Consider the following 26,687-nt stretch of genomic DNA (forward strand, 5'->3'; position numbering starts at 1 on the left):
ATTGCTAATGGTAAGATGTGAGGTTCGAATTCACCAGCTGCTCTATGGAGAGAAAGACTGTAAAGATTTACAGTCTTGCCAAGTCTAAAGAGCAATTCTACTGTACCCTATAGGATCGCTGTGAGTTGGAATCCATTCAGAGGTTTGACTTTGTTGAGTTACACTGATAAGGCATCATTAACACAACATGTTGTTAGGTGCTGTCGAATGGGCTCCGACTTACAGCGATGTTAGTACCATAAGACAACACACTGCTCAGTCTTACTTTGGTTCTCATGCTTGGTAAAGGGAAGGGTCAGCGAAATGGGTTGGCACAGTGGCTGCAACAATGGCTCAAATATAATGGAACACAGAAAACCGTATTTCCAGTGGTATTGCTTCCACAGGTATAGGGATTAGGATTCCAACACAATTCAATCCGTGACGATGCTTAGGACTTGCTGCTCTCTGGCATTGCCCAGCTCTCAGGCCAACCTGCCCCTGCAGAAGGCTTCCTTGGTGCATCTTTGGGTCTTGAATGGAGAGTTGCCACGTGGACTCAGCTTCTCTTGGAGCCCCAGGAAAGTAATCATGAGCTGATTGGTGGTGTTGGCTATGGCAGACTCCAGGGACCAATGGAAGGAGGTTATGCTAATCCAGTTATCCTCCCTTCTCAAAGTGTGGTCCCCAGACACTTGTTACAAATTCAGATTCTCAGTTTGCATGCCAGACCTTTCAGCAGCATCCCATACTCTGGAGGGTATTTGCTGTTAAGTGCCATTGAGTCGGTTCCAACTCATAGCAACCCTACATAGGGTTTCCATGGAGTGGCTGGTGGATTTGAATATCTAACCTTGTGCTGTAAGCCGACCGTCTATGTTTCAATAGACCTTCCAACTGATTCTGATGTGTTCCTGAGTTTGAGAGGCAGCAAAGCAGTATTTACCTGGAAATTGTCATAGCTGCCAAGCCAGGTGAGACTCGAAGTAAATTACAGAGGAATGAGAGTGAGAGTAATAATAGAGAAGAAGAAAATAGACAAGCATGCATGGAGAGCTGCTCGCTGCTCCAGGGTATCATCTGTAACTTAATATTGATGGAGAGCTTTCAGCTCTGCTCTGTCAAATGTATTTGCTAAAAACAATTCTCATGGTAGTGACCTTTCATTCAGCTAATATGACTCCTCTCAACGCCTCCAAAGCACACAGAGAAATTGCAGAAGTGATGAAAATCCTTAAAGTCCACTAAATACTAAAACCTTCCCAAACACTGTGTACTTTTCTGAGTTTCTTTTTATTGGGATTTCAGATTATTGAAAGGTTATTGGTCTCCTGTTTCTAGTGGGATTCAAAGAAAACGAAAGGAAGATCAGATCGTATTGTGCTCGTGTGTGTTTCTCCATTCATGGGTGGGGTTTTTCCTACTGCAGTGATGTGCAGACCCGGGGAGATTCCTGCGTCCATTCCAAAAATATCACCAAGAGCATAGGAACCTGACCAGGGGGACTTACGTTGACTAAATTAGCATCATGGATTCCTAAGAAAAAATAACTGATTACCTCTTTAATCAGACAGAAAACGAAATATTTAGAAAAACAACAACAAAAAAAACACATTATCAATAATGGCATGCAGATAAAAAATTAAAGTTGGTTTCTAAAAAAAAGTCCTTCAGTATAAGGACAACTCAGTTTTCTTAATTGTCATTTTTACGCAAGCAGACTTCTTTTATGGTACACCTGGGTAACATCCCAGAGGAGGAGATGGCAGGCACGCCCATGAGCAGAAGATGGAGAAACCCAGTGTGGTCTGTCCGTACAGTGGTGTGTGAGTCAGGCCCACAGAGAGATGGAAACGACCATGCCACAACTTAGACAAATTCTGAGTGCATGATGGGGAACAAAAGGACCAATCCTGTGTGGGCTCACTTAGGGGACATACACTGTGAGTTGTTGTTGTTAAGTGCTGTCGAGTCGATAACAACACTGTAAGAGGGTTTCCAAGGAGCGACTGGTGAGCTTGAACCATCAACCTTGTGGTTCAAACCAACTTTGTACAGGAACCCACAGTGCCACACCAGTATTCCTTTCAATGATAGTCAAATGCAAACTCTTTGCCTCTTGGTACAACCATTTTAAGATGCAAAGTAGCTGAGAAAGAATGCAAGGTCAGAATTCCCCTCTGTCTGCTTACAGAGCTGGCTCACATATGTTCTGGGATGTGTCTTGGTAAAGTATAAAGATGCCCTCTGTGCATACTCTGAGGAAGACATTGCCTAATTCTCCAGTGAATGACAGGCAGGAACCTTCAAAGTAGGCATGGCCAGAGGGGAACATAATTTCCTCCAATCCCACTAGTAGAAATGAGTCGAAGCCATGCCTAATGTGGTGCATTTTCCACCACAACACAAATGAAATGGGATGAAAATGAGCTCTCCCTTGCTGTTGTGAAGGGGAGGGTGGGCTTGATGAGGCAAGGTGGAAGTTTTCCAGAGGGAAAGTGAAGACAATGTTTTGTCAGGTATGGAAATGAGCTTTTTTAGCAAGAGTTAATGTGGAGTCCTGATGTGGTGCTATGGGTTGATGCGCTGGACTGCAAAGTTGGTTTGAACTGCAAGGTCAGTGGTTCAAGCTCACCAGGCCCTCCTCGGAAACCCTACACAGGGTCGCGATGGGTCATAACTGACTCGATGGCATTATAAACAACAATACCAATTAAGAGAGAACAGAGAGAAGGACACCATGTTTGGTAAAGAAGGGGGGTCAACAAAAAAGAGAGACAACCTCAATGAAATGGATCTTTTTGTTAGAACCAACTCCACAGCACCTAACAACAACAACACAGTTGAGGAAGCCAAGTCACAGAGCCTTTGAACCAAGGCAAACCTGATCCCTGGACCTCAGAATCCGAATAAAGAACAGAATGTACTATCTGGGGATAATACATACCAGGCCCATTACAGACTCTACCTGCTTGACTTCATCCTCCTCTGGGAACCTGACATCGCCCCCTCACTCTTCCCTGCAGTGAGCTCACGGGTCCTAGCACAGTCTAATCCTTTAGTCAGTCTTCTGTGGAGGGCCCAGCTCCTGAGATGAGGGCTGCCAGTGGACACATGGTGTACCTTAGCTGTCCCATCCAGGGGCAGGCTGGACTCTCCTGGTCTCTGAGTGCTGGCTCTGGGCACCTGCCTGTTGGCTCCTGAGCAGGTGACCTGGCTAGCATTGAAGGAAGGACCAGGACTGTGAGACTTGAGATCACCACATTAATTATGCAACTTTTAAAAACAAGAATGAGAGCTGGAATAGGGCTCACATCCCAGGCTTGAACACAGCCTGCGGGGACAGGGTTATTTCTTCTCCTGGATTGCCAAGCTCTTCACCCCCTCCCTCAGCATCCAGAATATACCAATTATGTCACTTAATGGCAGTGGGCACATTCCTGTGCTTGTCCTTTACCTCTCATATGCTGGCAATGCCTTTCAGTTTCTAGATTTTGAATAAGGCACTGGGAACGTGGGGGGCACAATGGCTAATGGCTCTTGGGTACCAACTGAAAGATCAGCAGTCTGAACTTACCAGCCTCTGGCTCTGTGAGACAGAGACACAGATTTGGTCGACTTGGGGGTCAGCTTTGCAGCCTTGGAAACCCTCTGGGGTAATTCCACTCTGTCCTACATAGTCACTATGAGCTGGAAAGGATTCAACAACCATTGTTGTTTGTGAGTTGGTTCCAACTCATGGTGATCCTGTACAGGGTTTCCAAGAGTATCTGATGGATTTGAACTGCTGACCTTGAGGCTAGCAATCCAGTGTTTATCCTACAGCGTCACATGAGGGCCTGCAGTGAGGTTATAGGCTTTTAATAAAGTAGCCCTGGTGGCACATATGGTTAAGCACAGAAAGGTTGGTGGTTCAAAACCACTCAGCAGCTCTGAGAGAGAGAGACTTGGCCATCTGCTCCCATGAAGATTGCTGTTGAAGATGACAGGCTAGGCAGACGCACTTCATGGGCGCTCTACAACAAAGACACAACAGAGAACAAATAAAATGGACACGGATGTAAATTCTGGCACCCTGAACTTCAGAAGAAAGATTAGAGAGGTGGATAGGGTGCTTTCTGGGAGGGGAGGTTGAGCAGGGATGGCTGGCCAGATAAGGCTTGACCATCTGTGAGTAGCTTTGGCAGAGGAGGGAGGCCTGACAGAGCACATTTGCGTGGACGCTGGGAGAGGTGCAGTTTCTTCTTTTTCCCCACATTCCTTTGGTGACCAGAGTACGACCAGCTCCCGTCCACCCACCCACCCCCAGTGCAGACCCTGCTCTCCGGGAGTTCAGAGCCACGTGGTTGGTAGCCACACCAATGTGAGTTTGGGGCCAGCTGCACCATGTCGGTGTGCTGTTCTGGTACCTAGATTCAAGTGGGCTCAGCTGCAGATCTACAAAACCCACAGAGTCACCAGACCAACATTTAACCAGTCACCCTGCTCCCAACTTCCCTGTGATCCTAACAGACACTGAAACCAGCTCCATCAAGGGCCCTTAAGAACTATTTCCAGACTGAGTGCCCTGAACTGCATCATGAGCTCCTTGAATTGCAGGAGCCTCCCCTCGCTCCCCCCTATCCTGCCCATCAAGATTTCTCCTCTCTGGATCCCACAACTGCTCTGTTTGTTTTTACAAATACAACAACCCCACAATACTCCCGGAGACAACAGACAAGTTTACCTCACAAGAAGAAGCAAGAGAGAATGGCTCAAACAAATGACTGAGATGCAGAGCCAGGAATCATTTCTGAGGAAGAAAAGATGGTAGAACTAACTGGAAAAGGATACCAAAGAATGATAATTAGGTACCGTCAAAGAATCGATACAAAGATCGAGAAAAGCAAAGAGAACACAATAAAAACTTAAGAAGAATTCAGAAAAACACTGCAAGAATAGACAGACAAAATAAATGCAAATTTTGAAACAATACAAAACCTACAATTAGAAATCCAGGAGAATAATATTAAGACCTCAGAAATGGACAGTACACCGAGAGGGCAAAGGGGTAAATGCAAAGCCAAAACTAGTGAGCCTGAAGACAAATCTCTCAATACTAGCATGACAGAAGGTATCAGAAAAAATAATGAAGAAATCTGAAGAAAGTCTATGAGTTATGTGGGATACCACGAGGAGGAGCAACCTATGGGTGATCAGAATTGTAGAACAGGAAGAGACAAGCATAGAGAAAATTGTCAAAGAGTTGGAGGAAAATGGCCCTAATGTCATGAAAGATGAGAAGATAAGCACATAAGAAGCCGAACAAACCCGAAACAGGAAAGATCCCAAAGGACAATCGCCAAGACAGATCATAATCAACCTTTCTAAAATCAAAGACAAAGAAGACTCCTGAAAGCAGCTTGGGAAACCCAAAAAGTTACCTACAAAGGAAAACCAACAAGACTAAGCTCTGATTTCGCAGCAGAACTCATGAAGGTAAGAAGGTAATGGGATGACATACACAAAACTCTGAACGGAAAAAAACTGCCAACCAAGAATCGTATACCTTGTAAAACTGTCACTCAAATATGAAGGTGAAATTAGGACACTTCCTGATCAACAGAAATGAAAGGAATTTGTAATGACCAGGCCAACTTTACATAAAATGCTAAAGGGTGCTCTCTGGATTCAGAACCAACAACAGCAGACAATAATCTAAGACTACCACAGATGACAACACCATCCAGAACCCAATCCAGATATAGAAATATGTAAAGTAGAACAAACTTTGTTGTTTTTGTTGTTGCTAAGTGCTGTCATGTCAATTCCGAATCATAACAACCCTCTACAGGGTTTCCAAGGAGCAGCTGGTGAGTTTGAACTGCCAACCTTTCAGTTCAAAGAGACCTTCTGGTCCAGTGCATTATCCTGTAGTGACACACCAGGACTTTAAACCTGTAAAACTGGAATTAGGAAACCAGAAATAACAATGCATAATGAAGTCAACTACAAAGCACTAGGAGGGAATAGTGTAGATACAGAACTTACAAATGGTGACAAGTCAGGGAGATTTCAAGATACAACAGACTATTGTAAGCAGAGAAAAATTAATACATTTCAGGGTAATCTCAAAGAAAAACAATACACCTACATATCCAAATTAAAAAAGGAAAATCAGAAAAATTTAGTAAATATTAACCCAACAGAAATGAAAAGAAACCCCACAAACAAAATGAACTAAGCAACTAAGCATAGAAAATTATACAGAACAAAGAATCTAGCAGTACTGCAGAAGAATGACAAGAGTGAATTCATACCTATGAATAATTACACTGAATGTAAATGGATTAACTGTAGCAGTTAAGACATATAAATAGCAGAATGTATAAGTAAACACAATCCTTCAATATGCTGTGTACAAAAAGATGGAGACAGTCTAAATGCCCATCAACAGAAGACTGGTTAAACAAACTTTGGTACTTATACGCAATGAAATGCTACAAAATGTTGAAGAATAATGATGAATCTGTGAAACATCTCCCAACATGGTTGAACCTGGAGGACATTATGCTGAGTGAAATTACTCAACCACAAAAGGACAAACGTTGTATGAGATCAATGTAAAAAGTTTTTAAAAGGTTCTTGATAAAAGAAACAATCTATGATGGTTATGGGGCCAGAGGGGGGGAAATTAATCATGGGTTCAAGGGTAGATACATATTAATGCAGGGGACAGGACAGGCAATATACAACAAGAGGGAGGTTAGCAGAGGAAAGATGAGGGTAGCAGGAGACACAGGAGGAATGCAATAGTTAAAGTGAATAGAGGTAAATGCTGTTAACTGTTGGTACATGGTTGTAATGAAGCAAAGTACATGATTTGCTGAATGTAAAACTGATGATCTGCTCTGTAAACCTTCACTCAATTCACAATACAAAGTTAAAAAAAGAGATTATTGTTAAATGCTGTTGAGTTGGTTCCAACTCGCAGCAACCCTGTATAGGGTTTTAAAGGAACCACTGGTGAGTTTGAACCTCTGACCTGTGGTCCAGTGCATTATCCCACAGCACAACATCAGGACTCCAAGACCACAGCCTTGGAAGCTCTACTCTGTCACACGGGGTGCCTCGACTTGAAGAACTTCAGTAAGAGCTTCTTTAGATCTCTGGGAGGGGTGCTTTGCTTTCACATTAAAAAAAAAAAAAGAGAGAGAGCGAGCTGCTATGATAGCTCATTCAGGACATTAAAATGCAGAATTGTCAGCAAATGCGCCATCCCTGTAACCAGGTGAGACTGCTGCAATGTGGTGCCTTCATCCTTGAAGTCTGTTATTTTTGCCATGAGTTTCAAAATAGGGAGTCAGAACAGCTGCTCTGCTGTGACTTCCACTCCCACCCCTGCCCCTCCAGGGCCCTGGCACTCATCTTGGGTCTCGGAAGGGCGATTGCAGCCTACGCCACATGTAGAAGTCTGACGCTGTCCCTTGCTTGGATGGCCAGCGTGGCTTTTGCAGGGTGATGCCAGCAGGCCTGGGGTATGGAATGACTGGAGAGCTGAGCAGGGCCGTCCTTCTGGGCAGCGGGACAACTTGACAACTTCAATCTTTTCTCCTTTGATAAGAATGTTGTTTATTTGTTCAAAGATGAAGATTTTTGTTTTCTTTTCATTGCGATGCAATCCATACCGAAGGCTGTAGTCTTTTAAGGGGGCTTCAAAAAAGTTTGTGGACAAATACCATTATCTTTTAATTCCATTTTTCCATGAACAGCTTTTTTCTTCTTTTAAAACTTTTTATTGTGAAATGAGTGAAGATTTACAGAGCAGATCATCAGTTTTACATTCAACAAATTATACACTTTGCTTCATTATATAGTTGCAATCCCCTCCAAGGGTTAACAGCATTTACCTCTTTTCACTCTATTCCTCCCTGTATCTCTGACACCTTCCTTCTTTCTCTGTTTACCTCCCTTTTGTGTGTATTGTCTGGCCTGTTACCTATGTTAACAAGTGTCTACCCTCTAGCTCGTGAATAATTTTCCCTTCCTCAATCCTACCCCGGTAACTGTCATAGATTGTTTCCTTTTATCAGGAAAATCTTATTTATTATTATTATTAACAACTTTTTACAACATTGGTCTTATGCAATGTTTGTCCTTTTGTGATTGAGTAATTTCACTCAAAGTATTGTCCTCCAAGTTCAACTATGTTGTGAGGTGTTTCACAGATTCATTATTCTTCTTCAACTTTTTGTAGTATTTCATTGTGTGTATGTACCAAAGTTTGTTTAACCATTCTCCTGTTGATGGGCATTTAGGCTGTCTCCATCTTTTTGGTATGTCTCTTGTAGACAGCATATTGAAGGATTGTGTTTACTTATCTATTCTGCTCTTTATGTCTTTTGGTTGGTACATTTAATCCATTTACATTCTATATAATTATCCATGGGTATGAATTCATTGTTGTCATTTGTGTGTGTGTGTTTTGTGCTACTGCTGGATTCTTTTTTTCCACATAATTTTCTATGATGAGTTCATTTTGTTTGTAAGGTTTTCTTTTCATTTTCATTTCTGTTGTGTTAATGTTTACTAAGTCTTTCTGATTTTCTTCTTTTTAAATTTTTATGTACAGGTGTATTATTTTTCTCTGAGGTATCCTGTAATTTGTGATTTTTTTCCTCTGCTTGAAACAGTCCATTTTATCTTGAAACCAATTTAATTTGTTTGCCATTTGGAAGTTCTGTATCTACACTATTCCTTCTTATTGCTTTATAATTGACTTCATTATGAATTGGTTATCTCTGGTTCCCTGTTTTCAATCTTGTAGGTTTGTTTTACTGTAACTATTTCTGTATCTGGATTGAGTTCTAGGTGATGTTGTCATGTGTGGTAGTCTTAGGTTATTGTCTGCTGTTGCTGGTTCTCAGTCCAAAGACCACCCTTTAACATTTTTTTTTTGTGTGTGAAGTTGATCTGGTCATTATAAATTCCTTTAATATCTGTTTATCAGGAAATGTCCAAATTTTGCCATTATGTTTGAGGGACAGCTTTTCTGGGTACATGATTCTTGGTTAACAATCTTTTTCTTTCAGAGTTTTGTATATGTCATTCCATTGCCTTCTTGCCTGCATGGCTTCTGCTGAGAAATCAGGGCTTAGTCTTACTGCTTCTTCTTTGTAGATAACTTCATTTCCCCTGATTCTCTCAGGATTCTTTCCTTGTCTTTGATTTTGGAAAGTTTGATAATGATCTGTCTTGGTAATTTTCTTCTGGTATCTCTCCTGTTTGGGGTTCATTCAACTTCTTGTGTGCTTTTTTTCTTGTCTTTCATGATGTTAGGAATGTTTTCTTCCAATAACTCTGACAATTTTCTATGTGCTTGTCTCTTTCTGTTCTGGAATTCCAACCACACATATATTGTTCCTTTTCATGATGTCCCACATAACTGGCAGACTTTATTAAGATTTTTTCATTCTTTTTTATGATTATTCCTCTAGCATGCTAATAATGAGAGATTTATCTTCAAATCCATGAATTTAGACTTCCATTGCTTTGCATCTACCCCTTTACCCTTTCATTGTGTTGTCAAATTTTGATATCTTAGTATTAATTTTCTATATTTCTAATTGAAACTTTTGCATGCTTCAAAGTTTGCATTAATTTTATGTTTGTTCTTATAGTGTTTTTCTGAATTCTTCTAAAGTTTTTATTGTGTTCTCTTTATTTTCCTTGACCTTTCTATCGATCCTTTGACGGTATCTAATTATAAATTTTTTGAATTGTTTTTCAGTTAGTCCCATTATCTTTTTTCTTCAGAGCATTTCCTAGCTCTGCATCTTGTTTGAACCATCATCTCTTGTTTCTTCTTGTGAGGTAAAACTGTCAGTGGTTTCCAGGGCATTATGGGGTAGTTATGTTTGTAAAAGCAGTTGTTGGATCTGGGAGAAATTTCTTTTGGAGGCTCCTGTAATTCCAGGAGCTCACCAGATGGTTGTGGAAGGGATGTGACAGCAGAGTTCCTGGTCCTACACGGAGTTCCTATTGGCCTCAGTGTTCTGTAGATTCAGGGCAGTCAATCCGGAAATAGTCGTGAGTGCCCTTGATGGAGCGGTTTCAGTGTCTGTCTGGATGACAGGAAGCTGGGACAAGGTGATTGGTTAAATGCTGGTCTGGTGGCTCTGTGGGTTTTGTAGGTTTGGCGCCAACCCACCTGAATCCAGGCTCAAGGGTCACATCTGCCGCCCCCCGCCCACTGGTGAGGCTCCCAATCATGTATATTCAAACTCCTGGAGAGCAAGGTCTGCTGGGGGCGGGTGAGGGTGGGAGCTGGCCACACTTCTGGTCACTAGGAGAGCGTGGGGGGAAAGAAGAAATCACATCTTTTCCACTGTCCTTGGGAATCTACTTTGCCAGGCCTGCCTCCGCTACCAAAGCTGCTCACAGATGGTTAAGCCTTGTCTGGCCAGCTGCTCACCACTCAGTCTCCTTCTCTCACCATCCCTGCTCAGCTTCTCCTCCCAGAAAGCACTCCATCCACCTCTCTAACCTTTCTTCTGAAGTTCAGGGTGCCGGAATTTCCATCAGTGTGTTTCATTTGATCTCTTGTGTCTTTGTTGTAGCCCTGTGTGGTGCTCTTGCCCAGCCATCTTTCCATGAACTTTTTGAAACCCTCTCATATTTGTGAGTATATTAAAAAATAAATGAGAGAAAAAAAATAGTGGGTTAGCTCAAAGGTAAAGGATACCACCTTTTACTTCAGCATTCTTTTATATATATGTATATATGTGAGGCCTGCTCTGGTAGCGTAGTGGCTACGAATTGGGTTGCAAACCTTAAGGTCAGCGGTTTGAAACTACCAGCCGCTCCGCGGGAGATAGATGAGGCTTTCTACTCCCGTAAGGATTTACACCCTCAGAAACCCTGTTACAGGGTCGCTATGGGTCGAAACCGACTCGACGGCACTTAACAACAACAACAACAATATGTGAGGCCTGCAGTACAAGCCCACCAGGTGCTTCATGGGGGAAAGATGAGACTGTGTGTTCCATTGAATTTTATGACAGTTAACATCCAACTTGATGACAGTTAACAACAACATGCCAGGCTAAATGGGCCAAGTTTTATTCTAAAGCAGAGGTGGGGAACATTTTCTCTGCCAAAACTTATGATATCATTATTGTTGTTGTTGTTAAGTGCCGTCGAGTCGGTTCCGACCCATAGCGACCCTGAATAGGGTTTCCGAGGCTGTAAATCTTTACGGGAGCAGATCGCCTCATCTTTCTCCCGCGGAGCAGCTGGTAGTTTCGAACTGCTGACCTTCCGGTTCGCAACCCGATTCGTAACCACTACGCTACCAGAGCTCCTGGACCATACAAAATTACCAACTTAAAAATTAGTCAAACATTTAATTAATTCACCCCTATTGTGATGGCGGAAGGAGCTCTGGTAGCGGAGTGGTTACGAGTCTGGCTGCTAACCTTGAGGTCAGCAGTTCAAGACTACCAGTGATTCCACAGGACAAAGAAGAGGCTTTCTGCTCCTGTAAAGATTTACAGCCTTGGAAACCCTATACAGGGTTGCTATGAGCCGGAACCAACTCCACAACACACCACCACTACCACCACCAATTTGATGGTGGAATCCTGGTGTGGCACTTGGGTTAATGCGCTGAACTGCGAAGTTGGTTTGAACTGTGAGGTTGGCAGTTCAAGCTCAACAGCCATCCCTCGAGAACCCTGTACAGGGTTGCTATGGGTCTGAACCGACTCGACGGCATTTACCAACAACAACAATGTGATGGCTGGAACTGTAGTTGCTTTGGCAGGGCCAGACAAACTGATTTTGCAGACCTTATTAGGCCCGAGGGCTGGACGTTCCCCGCCCCTTTCTCAAGAACAGATGAAGAGGGGAGGGGTGTGAGGCAAGTGGAGGGACCAGAACGAGAGCATGGAAACAATGAGAATGTTGACACGTGTGAACAATGTAACCTACGCCACTGAACATTGTGTGCAGAAACTATTGAATGGGAGTGTGCTTTACAGTGCTGATTTTCATCCAAAGCACAATTATAAAGAATATTCTGAGTGTTCTAGAAGAGTCTCTGGGAATGGCGGTGGGTAGTGGTAGTGCTGGGTTCTTACTCTCAGGGCTCTGTTTTCCACACCTTCTGCTTTCCTGGCACTGACAATGAGGACAGACAGGAACCAGGGACCAGTTGTTGCCAAGTTGTTGACGAGAGATGCCAAGGAGTGTGGCAGGCTTCGGGGAGACTCTTCTAAAGGAGATGCCCCTCAGGCACCTCCACATGGTTTCTGGCCAAAGAGGTAATTGCAAAGATGGTCTCATCTGCACTTTTCACCAGCTGGATTTTGTTTGCATAGGCCGGTCTCTGTTAACCCACATGCATCAATTCAGGCCCACACTCTCGGCTAACAGCTCTTCAGTGGGCTTCATGGAAGTGTACTACTTTGTTTTCCCGTTTAAGTAGCTGGGAAGCTGCATTAATTCAAAACAAAATAAAACAAAAGCCTGTTGCTGGTAAGGCATATAAAGTGATAGAAATATATTATTTTGCAAATAAAAATATAGTTCAACTGACTAGAAGCACTGGCTGGGGAATATCTACTCATGAAATACCAAGAGCAAATGCGGTTTTAGATGTTTGCTTCAAGAACAGATCACCATAAAAAGAGACGGGCTCCATGCATATGTATAGGTATGTATATGTGTGTACATACACGAGAGGTCTTCAAAATAGTTGTGGAAAAATGGGATTAAAAGATAATCAGTGGGCCCAAGCGTTGTTGACCGTCCAAACCATAGGCTCTGAGGATCAGACTTTAGCCACCTAGCAGACATAGCAAAATGTCCCTTTTCTGATTATTCAGTTATGCTGGTTAGTAATTCCATACATGAGCCCTGGATACCCACAGATAAATGTAAAAACCTTCCCTAAAAGCCGAGACTGTAAATTCCAAAAAGGCAAAGTTTCCCCCCCCAAAAAAAGCTAAAGAGGATATAGAGAAACTCTGTTAACTGATGGTATGTGGAGGGGATTATAATCAATGTAATGAAACAAGGTATATGAATGTTTGAATGTGAAACCGATGATGTGCCCTGAAAACTTTCACTCAATCCACAATAAAAACCTTAAAAAAAAAAAGATAATCAAAATTTTCCATGAACTTTTTGAAGCCCCCTCATAGTCCTGGTGCGGTGCTGTGGGTTAATGTATTGGATTGCAAAGTCAGTTTGAACCACAAGGTCAGCGGTTCAAGCTCACCAGCTGCTCCTCAGAAACCCCATACAGGGTTGCTATGGGTCGGAATAAACTCGACAGCACTAAACAAAAACAACATATGTATATATATGCGTGTAAGCAAATATATTCATATATTTAGTAAAGCACAGTTACAGTTATTTCTTAGACATAACCAAACACCTCATGGGATTGCTTTTTCTGGGCTTGAAGGCTTAGGACCATCGTCTCATGGGGCAACTCAGTTAGCTGATATAATTCATAAAGTTTATGTTCTACATTCTAGTTTGGTGAACAGTGTCTGGGGTCTTAAAGGCTTGTGAGCAACCGCCTAAGATAATGTGTTGAAACTACTCACCTGGAACAAAAGACAAAGGACACCAAAGATTCAGAGCAGTCAGTAGTCTACAGGACCGATGGTGGCGATTATGTGCCGTGGAGTCGGTTCCGACTCATAGCGACCCTGTACAGGGTTTCCGAGGCTGTGAATCTTTACGGGAGCAGAAAACCTCATCTTTCTCCTGCAGAACAGCTGGTAGTTTTGAACTGCTGACCCTGAGGTTCACAGCCCAATTCTTAACCACTACGCAACCAGAGCTCCTTCTACATGAACTCTGGCTGGCCTCATCTACCCTGACACCAGAACTAGATGGTGCTCAGCTACCACTTACTGTTGTTCTCATGAAAACCACGATTGATGTTGTTGTTGCTGTTAAGTGCCATCAAGTCCACTCCTGTAGAGGGTTTCTGAGGAAGAGACTGGAGGGTTTGCGCTGCCAACCTTACAGTTTGCAGTCAAGTGTTTATCCTAAAGTGCCACTGCAATTAATTGCTGTTATTAAGTGTCAGTGAGTCGAGTCTGACTCACAGTGACCCTGTATTGGGTTTCCAAGGAGTGACTGGTGAGTTTGAATCACCGACCTTGTGATCCAAACCAACTGCGCTTATCCTCCAAGGGCACATCAGGACTCCCCACAACTGATTTGTATTTGTTGGCCAACTTGTTGGTTGGTTCCATTCCAACTCATAGCGAACTTTTATAGGGTTTCCAAGAAGCAATTTTTGTTGTTGTTGTTAAGTGCCGGTGAATCGGTTCCAACCCATAGCGACCCTGTGTATGATCTAAAGCAACAGGCCCTGATAAGATAGGAGAAAAATGTGGACTGCAACTTAAATTCTTAAAAAGTCCAGACTTACTTTTTAAATTGATACTAAAGGACTCCCCAGGAGTCCTGGTGTGGCACTGTGGGCTAATGCGCCAGACTGCAAAGCCATTTGAATCGCAAGGTCGGTGGTTCAAGCTCACCAGCCGCTCTTCGGAAACCCTATACAGGGTCGCTATGGGTCGAGATCAACTTGACGGCACTTAATAACAACAAAGGACTCCCCAAGACTAACACCCTTAGACACTCTTTAAACCTGGAACTGAGACTATCCTCTGAGATCACCTTTTAGCTAAACACCAGATTGGCTCAAAGAATAAAGAAAATCACCCTTGGGTACTATGCTCCTTAAAAAAAAAAAAATCATCTATATGAGACCCAAACTTGAGAGCAAAGATGAGAAGGTACTGGGTCAGGGAAACTAGAGTACTAGAAACAGAACAACCAGATGGCATTAATGTGAATGCAGATACATGGTGAAAATGTAACTAACATCATTGAACACTTTTTGTAAAAGTTGTTAAATGTGAATCAAATTTGCTTTGTAAACTTTCACTGAAAACATAAGAACGTGTTACATTAAAAATCTTGATGATGGCTTTCATTTGTAGCTCATTTGGTAAAAACAAGACAAAACAATGATTCCAACTACCCCTCCAATCAATACTGGAAGCAGAATACTATTTGAGGGAGAGAGTTAGGGATAGTAATGAGCCAATGTTCCCATTTTTGAACTCCATTTGAAATTTCCCAGCTGGGAAGGAGACATTTCACTCTACACGTTGGTATTTTCTGAATTTGTGGATGTTGTTAAGTGCTGTTGAGGCAGTTCTTATTGTACAGGGTTTCTGAAGAGTGGCTGACGAGTTTGAGCTGCTGACTTTGCTGTTAGTAGTCCAGTGCTTATATTACAGCACCACAGCAGGACTCTAGGAAGACAGTCTCATTCAGACCATTGTTACTGCAGTTGTCATTAGTGGCCACCAAGTTGATAATTATCTATAATGTTTTCTTTGACCGATTTTTGGAAGTAGACTAATAGGTCTGTCTTCCTAGTCTGTCTTAGTCTGGAAACTCTACTGAAATCTGTCCACCCTGGGTTAGCCTGCTGGTGTTTGAAATATCAATGGAATAGCTTCCAGCATCGCAGAGCACCACAGTATGGCAAACCGACAGGAAAATACACAGATGCAACTAAAATGAAAGAAAGAAAGAAAAGTAATTGCCTACTTGTTGTTTAGACGGAACCATGGACATCCCCAAACATTCTCTTCATCACCCAGCCTCTCTCTTATCCTTACCAGTGCACACTGGGAGTTCAGAGTGTAGCCTATGCTGGTTTATATCAGGCCTTGGTTATCTGCTGAACAAATGCCATAGGCTCAGTCCGATGTGATCCAGTTGATTCCAACTCATGGACTTGGGTTTTCAAGGGCTGTGACCTTTCAGAGGCAGAGTGCCAGGCCTTTCTTCTGAGGTGCCTTGGGGTGGGTTTGAACTGCCAACCTTTTGGTTAGTCATCTAGTGTCACTAGCTGTGCCACACTGGGGCTCCTATTCTAAGTTAGAGGGTATGACACACAGTTGAAACGAGACACAGTCTTGTATACTGAGGCAAGATTGAGACTCGATGATGTTAGGGATGCTATGTAGTCACATGATAGAGAATTTACTGTACCCAGAGAGAGGTCTTGCCTTTGTCCTCAAATCATGAGAGGTCATCACTAAACCCTTGAAGCGGCATGCCTAGTAAGAGCATCTGTTTACTGGAAATTTTGGACCACCTCTGGAAGTCCAACAATGTGACTGCGGGTGGTGGTCATGTGGTATTATCCGTTGAAACTGTGTGTGTGTGTGTGTTGGGCGTAGAAGGGTAGAGACTGAGACCAGCCACATGGGCAGTAACCATATCTCTGTGACAGAGCCCAGTAAACACCCTGGACTTCAAGACTCACGTGAGCTTCCCTGGCTGGCATTACTCCATGCGTATGACTTTAAAGAAATGAAGGATTCCTATTAGCTAGAGCCATTAACGCATGAAATCCCAGTAAATGGCATTCTTTTCTGCAGCGTGTGAGGAGATGGAGCGGCTGCTTAAATAGAGTTCACTGAGACCTACTCTTCATCACGTGCACGCTTTTACTGAAAGTATAGTGAAGGACCTTGCGCCTGATCAACAGAACTGCATTGCAACTACCCCTGCCCAAATCTCCATACACCGCCCACTGTAAATTTGCCAGAACTGTACCCATTCCACACCGCCTTTAAATACCCCAGTCTGTAAGAGAACAGATGGGCTCTTGGTCTTCTTTGGTGACTTAAGAGTACCCCCTCCCAGGTTTACTCTCAATAAGCCTGCCTGCTGTTGAAGCCAAGAGTCTCTCCTTCATCTCTCTCTTTCTTTCTTTTCCTTACATATAGCTAAGAGAAGCAGTAGCTCTGGGTTATTGTTGAGGCCTGAGTTTATCTGCAGGTAAAGATGGGCTGAAGGGTCTCCCTTTTGGGGAGGGTGGGCGTGAGTGGCATGAGACCTAGAAGGTTTGGAAAGATGTGGATGGTAGAGAGACTGAGACTCTGGCTGTGAAAAGCTGCCCCCAGGTTGGCTCAGGCCCCAGACCAAGAAGCCTCACTTTGGGGGATCGCTGTTTTCTCCCTGCCCTGAGAAATGAGGAAACAATCTGTCAGGTGGTCTGTGACCCTCTCCAGCGCCCCCTGGGACATTGCTCATTCTTTACAAACTCACAACTCTAATGTGCTGGCACTTCTGGCAAGAACATATCTTGGCAAATGCAAAATTGCAAATGAAATTAAGTGGCTTCTGCTTTGCATCTGTTCCGTGACCAATTTACCAGTCTCTGCAAATTGGCATTCTTAATCTCCCCTAGGGAGGCTGCCTGGGAAGCTTCTTACCCTGGCCTTCAGAGCCTCTAAGGGACAGAGGGGGCCGGCAGGTAAGAAGGGAAGACTATTATTATTATTATATTGTTGTTGAAGCCAGCACCTCCTGCCAGCCCCACTATTCCTATCTGCATTAACCTCTACACCTGTAGGGACTTTCTGAGCTGGTTCTGACTTCTTCTGTAACAAGTACAGACACCTAGTTCCATTCTGTTTAGGAACACCTGGAATCTCATAAACATCAGGACTATAGCAAGGTTATGCCTAGGGCTCTCCCTCGCTTTGTCTGTAGCTCCGCCCCTGCCCTTCTCTCTGTAAACACTGTCGCTTCCTCTTTGACTAATGGAGGAAACATAACTACAGGTTGCCTCAGCCCCGATTCTCAGAGGTTCAAATCCAACTCTGGGGAAAGACTCACAGTGCAAGCAGTCAATGCCCACCCTGATGGGCAGTGAGGCAATGGGAATGGGCACTGTGTGGTCAGGTGCCTGGCCCAGAGCCTGCCTGGGGTCAAGATTCATGGCCTCCACTTCAGCAACCTTGTGACTACCGAGTGAGTGTGTGGGGGGTGGGGGCAGTTCTTGAAATAAGCCGCTGGCCAGCCACCCCATTCCCTGTGCTCTCTGCTCTTCCTGAGGCGCACCCACACCCCTGCATGCTCACATGGCTCCAAACATTTTCTGGGGCCCGGTTACATCACAGAGACGGAGAGTCTCTGGAATGTAAAGGGCTTTAGGGTTCACCCAGACCTACTCTATCAAATGCATACTGTTCTCCACTTTTCCATCAACCTTTGCTTTCATGCTCCTAGTGTCCAGGGACCTCACTACCCTACAAGATTATTGTTCCTTGTTGTTTAGTGTCGTTGAGTCAGTTCTGAATCACAGCGACCCTGTATAGAGTTTCCAAGGAGTGGCTGGAGACTTTGAACCGCTGACCTTGAGGCCCAGTGCATTATTCCACAGCGCCACACCAATAACGTCCATTTCCCAACAGCTCTGTCAGACGTGTCTCCCCTGGTAAGTGACACCTTTCATTCTCTGGTCCTGGTTGTTCCTTCTGGAGACTAATGCATAAGTGACCCCTGCAGCTGCTTTAAGGTCATTGTCATTCCATCCTGACTCCTCCTTCTGCCTGCCTTCTTTTTTTTTTTAATGTTTTATTGTGAATTGTGTGATAGTCTACATGGGAGAACATCAGCTTTACATTCATTCCATCATCCATCATTTCGTTGGCATAGTTATCATTCTGTCCATGCATCCTCACCCAACCAAGGGTTGTACCCTGTAAACCTGCACCCCCCACCCCCACCACAGTCCTCAGCCCCTTTCCATCTCCTGATCCTGAGCCCCCAGCCCCACATCTCTTGATGTTGTCTTCTCTGCCTCCATCCCAGGCCTCACTGCCTCTCTGGGTAGGATTCTGCTCTTCGCTCTTCTCCATTAATGGTCCCAGGGGCCTCTGCTCCTAGACTGATAAATTAATCACTCCCCTCTTTGTTACAAAATGTCCATCTTTAGATTTCTAACCCTCACACTCAGTCCTGATAATAGTTATTCACCATTGCATCACAAGAGACCCATCTGTATTTCGTTTCATCAGCCCTTCCTGGACAGGCTGGACACCACTCACTGGAGACTCTACCTTCCTCCACGCCCTCTGGATCTAGGTTCCCTCTTGAAAGCTTGTAAGCCAGTCACTTCTTGCCTTTGTATCCCTCCCCCCATTTTGGGTAGCCAATGTCCAAGTTGCCCATCCCTGTCTACCCTTTGTGTGGAGGGGGTGGGTATAGTTCTTGCAGCAGGGACTTGTTTCCTCTTTTGAGCTACTGCATTTATAGGTGTAGGTCATGTTCATCGAATTGTATCAGATGATGCTTTTTTCCCTCTTCTTTCTTCTTAGGGTTGAGCTCTGTTTATCCAGTCATTGAATTCCAGTCAAATGGGCATCATCTGCAAGTGTGGGTGTTCTTACGTCTGTCCGGCCTCTTTTTATCGGCTTCTGCCTGCCTTCTTGATTACAAAAACTAAGGAGTACTCTCTCCTTTTTATTTTCTAATCTGTTTCCCTCTCCGTTTCCAAAGTTCTTCTCTTGATGTGTTGTGTTTTCTCAAGGACCCTCTTACAGAGTTTGCACTGAAAACCACGCTCCTGGACATCTCCACAGCCCGCAGGAGGTGACCCATTGACGCCGGTCCTTTCAGATGCAGTTTCCTCTCTTTACTCTCACAAGGGAGCACCTTCATCATGCTCCTAGTTAGTTTCCAGTCCATGAAACAGTCCACAGGACTTAGTCCAGGGTTTCACAGACAGAATCAGCCTCCTCTGTTCTACTTTCTCCTTCACACTTGTCTTGTTCAGTCTTGCTGTAGAATCTAGAAGCGTTGTTCTACTAATTGCAAGGTCATCGGTTCAAACCTACCAGTCACTCTGAGGAAAAAACAAGACTGTCTGCTCCCATGAAGACTTACAGTCTTGGAAACCCTATGGAGCAGTCTTACTCTATCCTACAGAGTCACTGTAAGTTAGAATCAACTTGATGGTAGTGGGTTGGTAAAAGGTAAAAGGCAGTGGTAACCTCTACTTGTTGACCCAGTGCTGGTTGACCAGGTGCCCCAGTTCTGAGAACTGCCTTTACTTGTGTCTGAGACTTGATTCCTATTTTGTACTTTGTAGGTTGTTGATATATTGATAATGACTGGTGATTGGAATGCTAAGTTTGGAAACAAAGAAAGAGGATCAGTAGTTGGAAAATAAGGTTTTGGTGATAGGAATGATGCTGAAAATCACAATTTAGAATTTTGCAAGATCAATGACTTCCTTATTGCAAATAACTTTTTAAAACAACATAAATGATTACTATGACTGTGCACATGAACCTCACCAGATGGGATGACCAGAAATCAAGTTGATTACAGCTATAGGTAGTCCATATCATCAGCCAAAACAAGGCCAAGGGCAGATTGTGGGACAGACCATCAATTGCTCATAGGTGAGTTCAGACTAAAGCTAAAGAAAATTAATACAAGTCCACAAGAGGCCGAGTTTGACCTTAAATATATCCCACATGAATTTAGAGATCATCGGAAGAACAGATCAGATACTAAGTTAGATACTGAAGACTGAAGACTAAAAGAGTTTTGGGATAACATCAAAAACATCATGCAGGAAGAAATCAAAAAATCATTAAGAAAGCAAGCAAGAAAGAAAAGACCAAAATGGATGTCAGAAAAGAATCTGAAACTGGCTCTCCAGCATAGAGATGCTAAAGCAAATGGAAGAAATGAGGAGGCAAAAGAACTAAACAAAATTTCAAAGGGCATCCCGAGAAGACAAAGTCAAATATTATAATGAAATGTGCAAAGACCTGGAGTTAGAAAACTGAAAAGGAAGAACACAGTCAGCATTTCTCAGGCTGAAAGAACTGAAGATAAAATTCAAACCTTAATATGCACTATTGAAGGATTCTAGGGGTGGAAGCTGGTGTAGCACTGTGGGCTAAATGCACTGGACTGCAAAGTCATTTGAACCACAAGGTTGATGGTTCAAGCTCACCAGCCACTCCTTGGAAATCTTATACAAGGTCGCTATGGGTCAGAACCGACCTGACGGCACTTAACAATAACAACAACAACATGGGCAAAATATTGAATGATGCAGAAAACATCAAAAGAAGATGGAAGGAATACACAAAATCACTGTACCAAAATGAAAGAGTTGATGTTCAACCCTATTTCAAGAGCTAGGATATGGTCAAGAGCCAATGGTATAGAGGGAAGAATTCCAAGGTGCACTGAAGGCACTGGCAAAGAATAAGATTCCAGGAATTGGTGGAATGCAAATTGAAATCTTTCAACAACCTAATGCAGCACTGGAGGCATGTACTTACCTATGCTAAGAAATTTGGAAGACAGATACCTCGCCAACTGATTGGAAGAGATCCATGTTTGTGCCCATTCCAAAGAGAGCTAACCCAACAGAATGCGGGAATCATTGGACAATATCATTAATATCACATACAAGTAAAATTTTACTCAAAGTAATTAAAAATGACTGCAACAGTACATTGACAGGGAGCTGCCAGAGGTTCAAGATGGATTTAGACAAAGACGTGGAAGGAAGGATATCATTGTTGACATCAGATGAATCTTGGCAGCAAGTAGAGAATACCAGGAAGCTGTTGACCTGTGCTTTATTGACTATGCAAAGGCTTTCGATTGTGTGGACAAACATTGTAGAGAATGGGTAATCCAGAACACTTACTTGTGTTCATAAGGAACTTGTGCATAGATTAAGAGGGAGTCGTTCAAACAGAAAAAGGGGAAACTGAGTGGTTTAAAGTCAGGAAAGATGTGTGTCACCATTGTGTTTTGTCTTTATACTTTTTCAGTCTGTATGCTGAGCAAGTAATTCAAGAAGCTGGATTATATGAAGAAGAATGTGCAATAATTGGATGTTACAACCTTGCTGCTGAAAGTGAAGAGGACTTAAAATACTTACTGATGAAGATCAAAGACCACAGTCTTCGGTATGGGTTGTACCTCAGTATAAAGAAAACAAAAATCCTCACCACTGGATCAATAAATAACATCATGATCAGTGGAGAAAAGACTGAAGTTGTCAAAGACTTCATTTTGCTTGGCTCCACTATCAACACTCATGGAAGCAGCAGTCAAGAAATCAAACAACATATTGCACTAGGCAAATGGCACAAGACTTCTTTAAACTGTTCAAGAGCAAAGATGTCAGTTTGAGAACTCAGGTGAGTCTGACCCAAGCCATGGTATTTTCAAAATCTTCATATGCATGTGAAAGTTGCTAATGAGTAAGGAAAACAGCAGAAGAACTGATGCACTTGAGTTATGGCATTGGAGAAGAAGATTAAAAGTACCATGGACGACCAGAAGAACAAACAAATCTGTGAATGCTCTTTAGAAGCCAGGATGGTAGGACTTCATTTTTCATACGTCGGACGTATTACCAGGAGGGACCGACCACTCCTTGAAGAAGGACACCATGCTCGATAAAATGGATGGTCAGCAAAAAAGAGGAAGACCCCCAATAAGATGGATTGGCACAGTTGCAGCAGCAATGGACTCACATTTAATAATAGTTGTGAGGATGGCGCAGGACCCTTCTGTCTTGCATAGCATCGATACGAGTTGGAACAGACTTGACTGCACCTAAACAACAAGGTTTCTAACCACTCGATCCTTGTTATGGGAGCCAGCTTACGATCCTAACTCCTTTTGAAAATCACATTGATTAAGGGAAAGACTGCACCACCAATTAATGTAATTGCTGTCAATAAGTTGAGGTATAAAACATTGAATTGGCAAAAGTTGTGTGGTAGATATATTTACAATGATCTCCCCCTGACACCTTAAAACCAAACCAAACCACAAGAGTAGCTTCTGAGGCTGCTTATGTACCACCAAATGTCTCAGGACATTGATTTCCTTGACTTGGAGATACAGGGTCATGGTTTCATGGAACATATCCAATAGCGTTGCTCATTTAGTGTTTCTGTTCTATCTCCTAGTTTGTTGGGTAGTTCCTGGGGTCTCAAACACTGTAATCATCAATACAAGGCACAACACTTGGTCTCTGTTTGCCTGGAACAATAGAGGAAGAAAATCAGGAATAGAAGGAGGAAACGGAAAGTATGGCTAACTTCCTTCAGGAACAACTGCCTCCTCTTTTGCAACAAATGCCTCCTCTTTTGCAATGAGACCCAAAGAACTGGATGGTGCCCGCTCCCATTACTGAACATTTTGATCACAAATTTTATAGAAGAATCCTGATCAAATGAGGGGAAATGAAGAACAGAGTTTCAAATTCTCATGGAATTCAAACTTTCTGGAGCATGGAAGAACTCCTGAAACTATTGCCCTGGATAATCTTTAAATCTTAAACCAAAAATATTCCCTTCAATTTTCTTAAAACCAAACAATAGCCCTGGTGTGGTGCTGTAGGATAAGCACTGGACTGCTAACAAGGTTGGTGGCTCAAACCCCCCAGTAGCTCCTTGGAAACTCTGTACTCGATTGCTATGAGTCAGAACCAAGTTGATGGCACTTAGCAATAACCATGGTAGCAAAGGTCTGCCTTGAGCATTATGCTCTTTAAAGATCTATCTGTTTGGGATCAACTTGACAAGAGCAACTTGACAGATGAGATAGGCACTTTTGGGGGTGGTGAGTTCATGTTAATGGAGGGAGAAGAACTCAGAAAAGAACGGTGAGGGTGGTCGTAAGGGTGAATGTAATCAGTGTCCCAGAATTGTCTGTGTTGAAACTCTTGAATTGATGTATGTTTTGTTGTGTATATTCTCAACAAGAACAAATAAATTGCTTTTAAAAAAGAAGATCCTATCCCCTCTGGGATCTTTTATTAGAATCTCTAAGAGAGAAATTCAAATGAATGAATGAACGAATGAACAAATGAACAAACAAACAAGAAACTCTATACAGGGTAGCTATGTGTCGGAATAGACTTGACAGCACTTAACAACATCAACAAGAGAGAAATGGTTAATTTGTTGCTGTTGATATTTAGTACAAAATCTTGTATTTGAAGAGCCCAATGGTCTTGAGAACTGCTGGCTCTCTCTCAATTTATCTGTTACCTTGTCTTGCAAATCCCTCTGTTGTTAAATGCTGTCAAGTCAGTTTCGACTCATAGTGACTCTTTATGGGGCTTCTGAGGAGCCTCTGATTGGCAGGAAGTGCTGTTAGCTCTCTAGTGCTTATCCAACGGTGCCACCCCAAGGCCCCAAATCTCCCTGATGTTGTTAAGTGCTGTCAAGTCAGTTCTGACTCATAGCGACCCTGTATAGGGTTTCCGAGGAGTGCCTGGTGGGTTGAACTGCCATCCTTGAGATTAGCATTACAGTTCTTATCCTACAGCACCATGCCAAGACTCCTGTGTTGTTGTTGTGTTGTTGTTAACTGCCATCGAGTTGGTTCCAACCCATAGCGACCCTGTATAGGGTTTCCAAGGAGCAGCTGGTGAGCTTGAACTGCCAACTTGTGCTTTTTCAAATGGCTTTGCAGTCTGGCACATTAACCCACAGTGCCACACCAAGACTTCTGAGGTGACTGTTTGTTAAACCCATTGCTAGGGAGTCAATTCCAGCTCATAACAACCCTATAGGACATAGGAGAGCTGCCCCAAAAGGTTTCCCAGGCTGTCATGTCTGCTGGAGCAGAGCCCGCCACATCTTTCTCCCGCGAGCGACTGGTGGGTTCATGCTATAGTTTAACCACTGAGCTGCTAGCATCCCTTTCCTGAGAAGTGCAGTATACTAAAACAATTTCCCAACCAACACATTTAATATATTTCACAATGTGGATAACGGCTTGTATGTCTCAATTTCTTACTTGATTTGTAAGCTTTTTGAGGATCAAGCCCGCGTGTTTTTGTTTTTTTTTCATTTTGGAATCCTAAAAGCTCACAATAAGTGTTTATAGAATGAATGAACAAATCACTGAATATAAAAATAGTATCACTAAATGGCTTTCTGGCTATCCCTATCTCATCTCCATTTTGGGCGCCCTAATTTCATTGCAGTTCACCATTCGATCTGAGTTTCAACCTTTTATTAATAATGTCATTCTGTGGTTCTGATCACTTACCTAATTATTACAAATGCTTCAGAATGGTGTCTTTGTACTCTCAACTCTTTCCTATCTCTGGGGCTTAGCAGTTGCTGATTCCTCTGCCCAGAACACTTATACCTCAGGGCATGGCATGGCTAACCTCTCTCCTTGTTCATAACACTGTAAGTGCCCAGTTAGCGTGATTGTTCATTGACTTGTTTATTTTCTCTCTCTCCCTAATCGAATACAGTGTCATGTAAGCAATGCCTCATGCACTGCTGAATCACCAGGCCCTAGAACAGTACAAGGACTGCAGATTCAACAAATGGATGCTTTTTCACAAGTTTTTTGAGACACAGAGAAACCTTCATTTTAAACTTAGAAACTGATGTTCAGCAGTACCAAATCACCTTGTTATAGGACTTTCATGCGGTTATAGGTAGTATTCATAGTTTTCCTCCATCTCTCTATGTCCCACGCTTTTCATCTATCTCTGCAATTTGTACCCCAAGACTCTGTCCGTGCCTGGCCATAAACACCCAAACATGAGTTACCCGATTTGGAGAAAAAGGGGTCACTGCAGAGTCTGAGACAAAGGTGGTGAACGCTTGACTTCTAAGAGCAAAGGCACTGTTGAGATGTAATACCAAAAAGCTATGAAGGAGGAGCTACTGAACATGATAACATTTTCCTCGACTCCCCCCTCAGAACTCTGTGTGTTGGAGTAGACTCAGCAGAAATGAGAAAGAAGGTCTTTGTATCAGCCTCTCCCAGCTGATTCCTGAGGGTGAAGAGACTTCTGTTGCTTTTTATACATAAAATTAACCATCACACCCCGCTTGTGGCAGAATCTCACTTTCTGGCCATGGCATCTGTTTAGCTTGATGGCTACTTTTTAAGGACTCCACTAAGTTCATTTTAAGTTGGAGTTGGGATTCAGGCTGTTGTCATGGGAGTAAATGAAAGCCAATAAGCATCCCATTGCGTACATATGCTGTCATTTTAAAAGTCACTTTTGAAGGCCTTTTCTTGATCTATGATCGTAGGATTATATGAATAATTAATACCCAAGGGATTCCCAGAGTTCTCTTTTATGGAATGATTTATTGTCAGCCCTTTTGTGGGTAAAGCATTTTTAAAATATAATTTTATTTTTTGTTGTTGAGAATCTACACATAAGACCATGCACCAATTCTACAGTTTCAACATGTACAATTCAGTGACATTTATTACATTCTTCAAGTTGTGCAACCACTCATTCTCCAGTAACGTAAGCTGTAGGGAGACAATGAAAATGCTCTCTACATTGCTGAGCAAATCCTGTGAGCTGCTAATTTGTAAATTAAATTCCATATGCGCAAGGAAGACATGCTTTACTAGTTAGGCTAAACTGGTTTTAAGAAGATGTCAGGAGGTATTTTGGGCTTAAAGTTTAAGGTTTAAAGATTATTACAGGGCAGCAGATTCAAGGATTCATTCAGCCTCCACGGCTCCAGAAAGTCTAGATTTCATGAGAATTTGAAGTTCTGTTCTGTATTTCCCCTCTTTTGATCAGATTTCTTCTATAGAATCTTTGATCAAAATGTTCAGCAACGGTAGCTGGGCACCATCCAGTTCATCTGATCTTATGGCAAATGAGGCTGTTGTTCATGGAGACTACTCCCCACACATTGCATTTTGAGAGAGGCTTGTTTTAAGATTGATAAATTCAGAGTGGAAGTAGGCCATTTGGGTCTCTGAGAATCCACAGCCTTGCCAGTCCCCAGCGTCATATGGTGTGGGATAGGGACCAGAGATAAATGAAGAGTTTC

The 26,687-nt window shown here is 42.9% G+C and overlaps 1 pseudogene; it reads right to left on the reverse strand.

Annotated features, from left to right (window-relative positions):
- The window catches only part of LOC102829133, a 44,729-nt pseudogene that overhangs the window by 1,308 nt on the left and 16,734 nt on the right, over positions 1 to 26,687 (reverse strand).

This window comes from Chrysochloris asiatica, unplaced genomic scaffold (assembly GCF_000296735.1).
Source record: "Chrysochloris asiatica unplaced genomic scaffold, ChrAsi1.0 scaffold00021, whole genome shotgun sequence".
NCBI lineage: Eukaryota > Metazoa > Chordata > Mammalia > Afrosoricida > Chrysochloridae > Chrysochloris > Chrysochloris asiatica.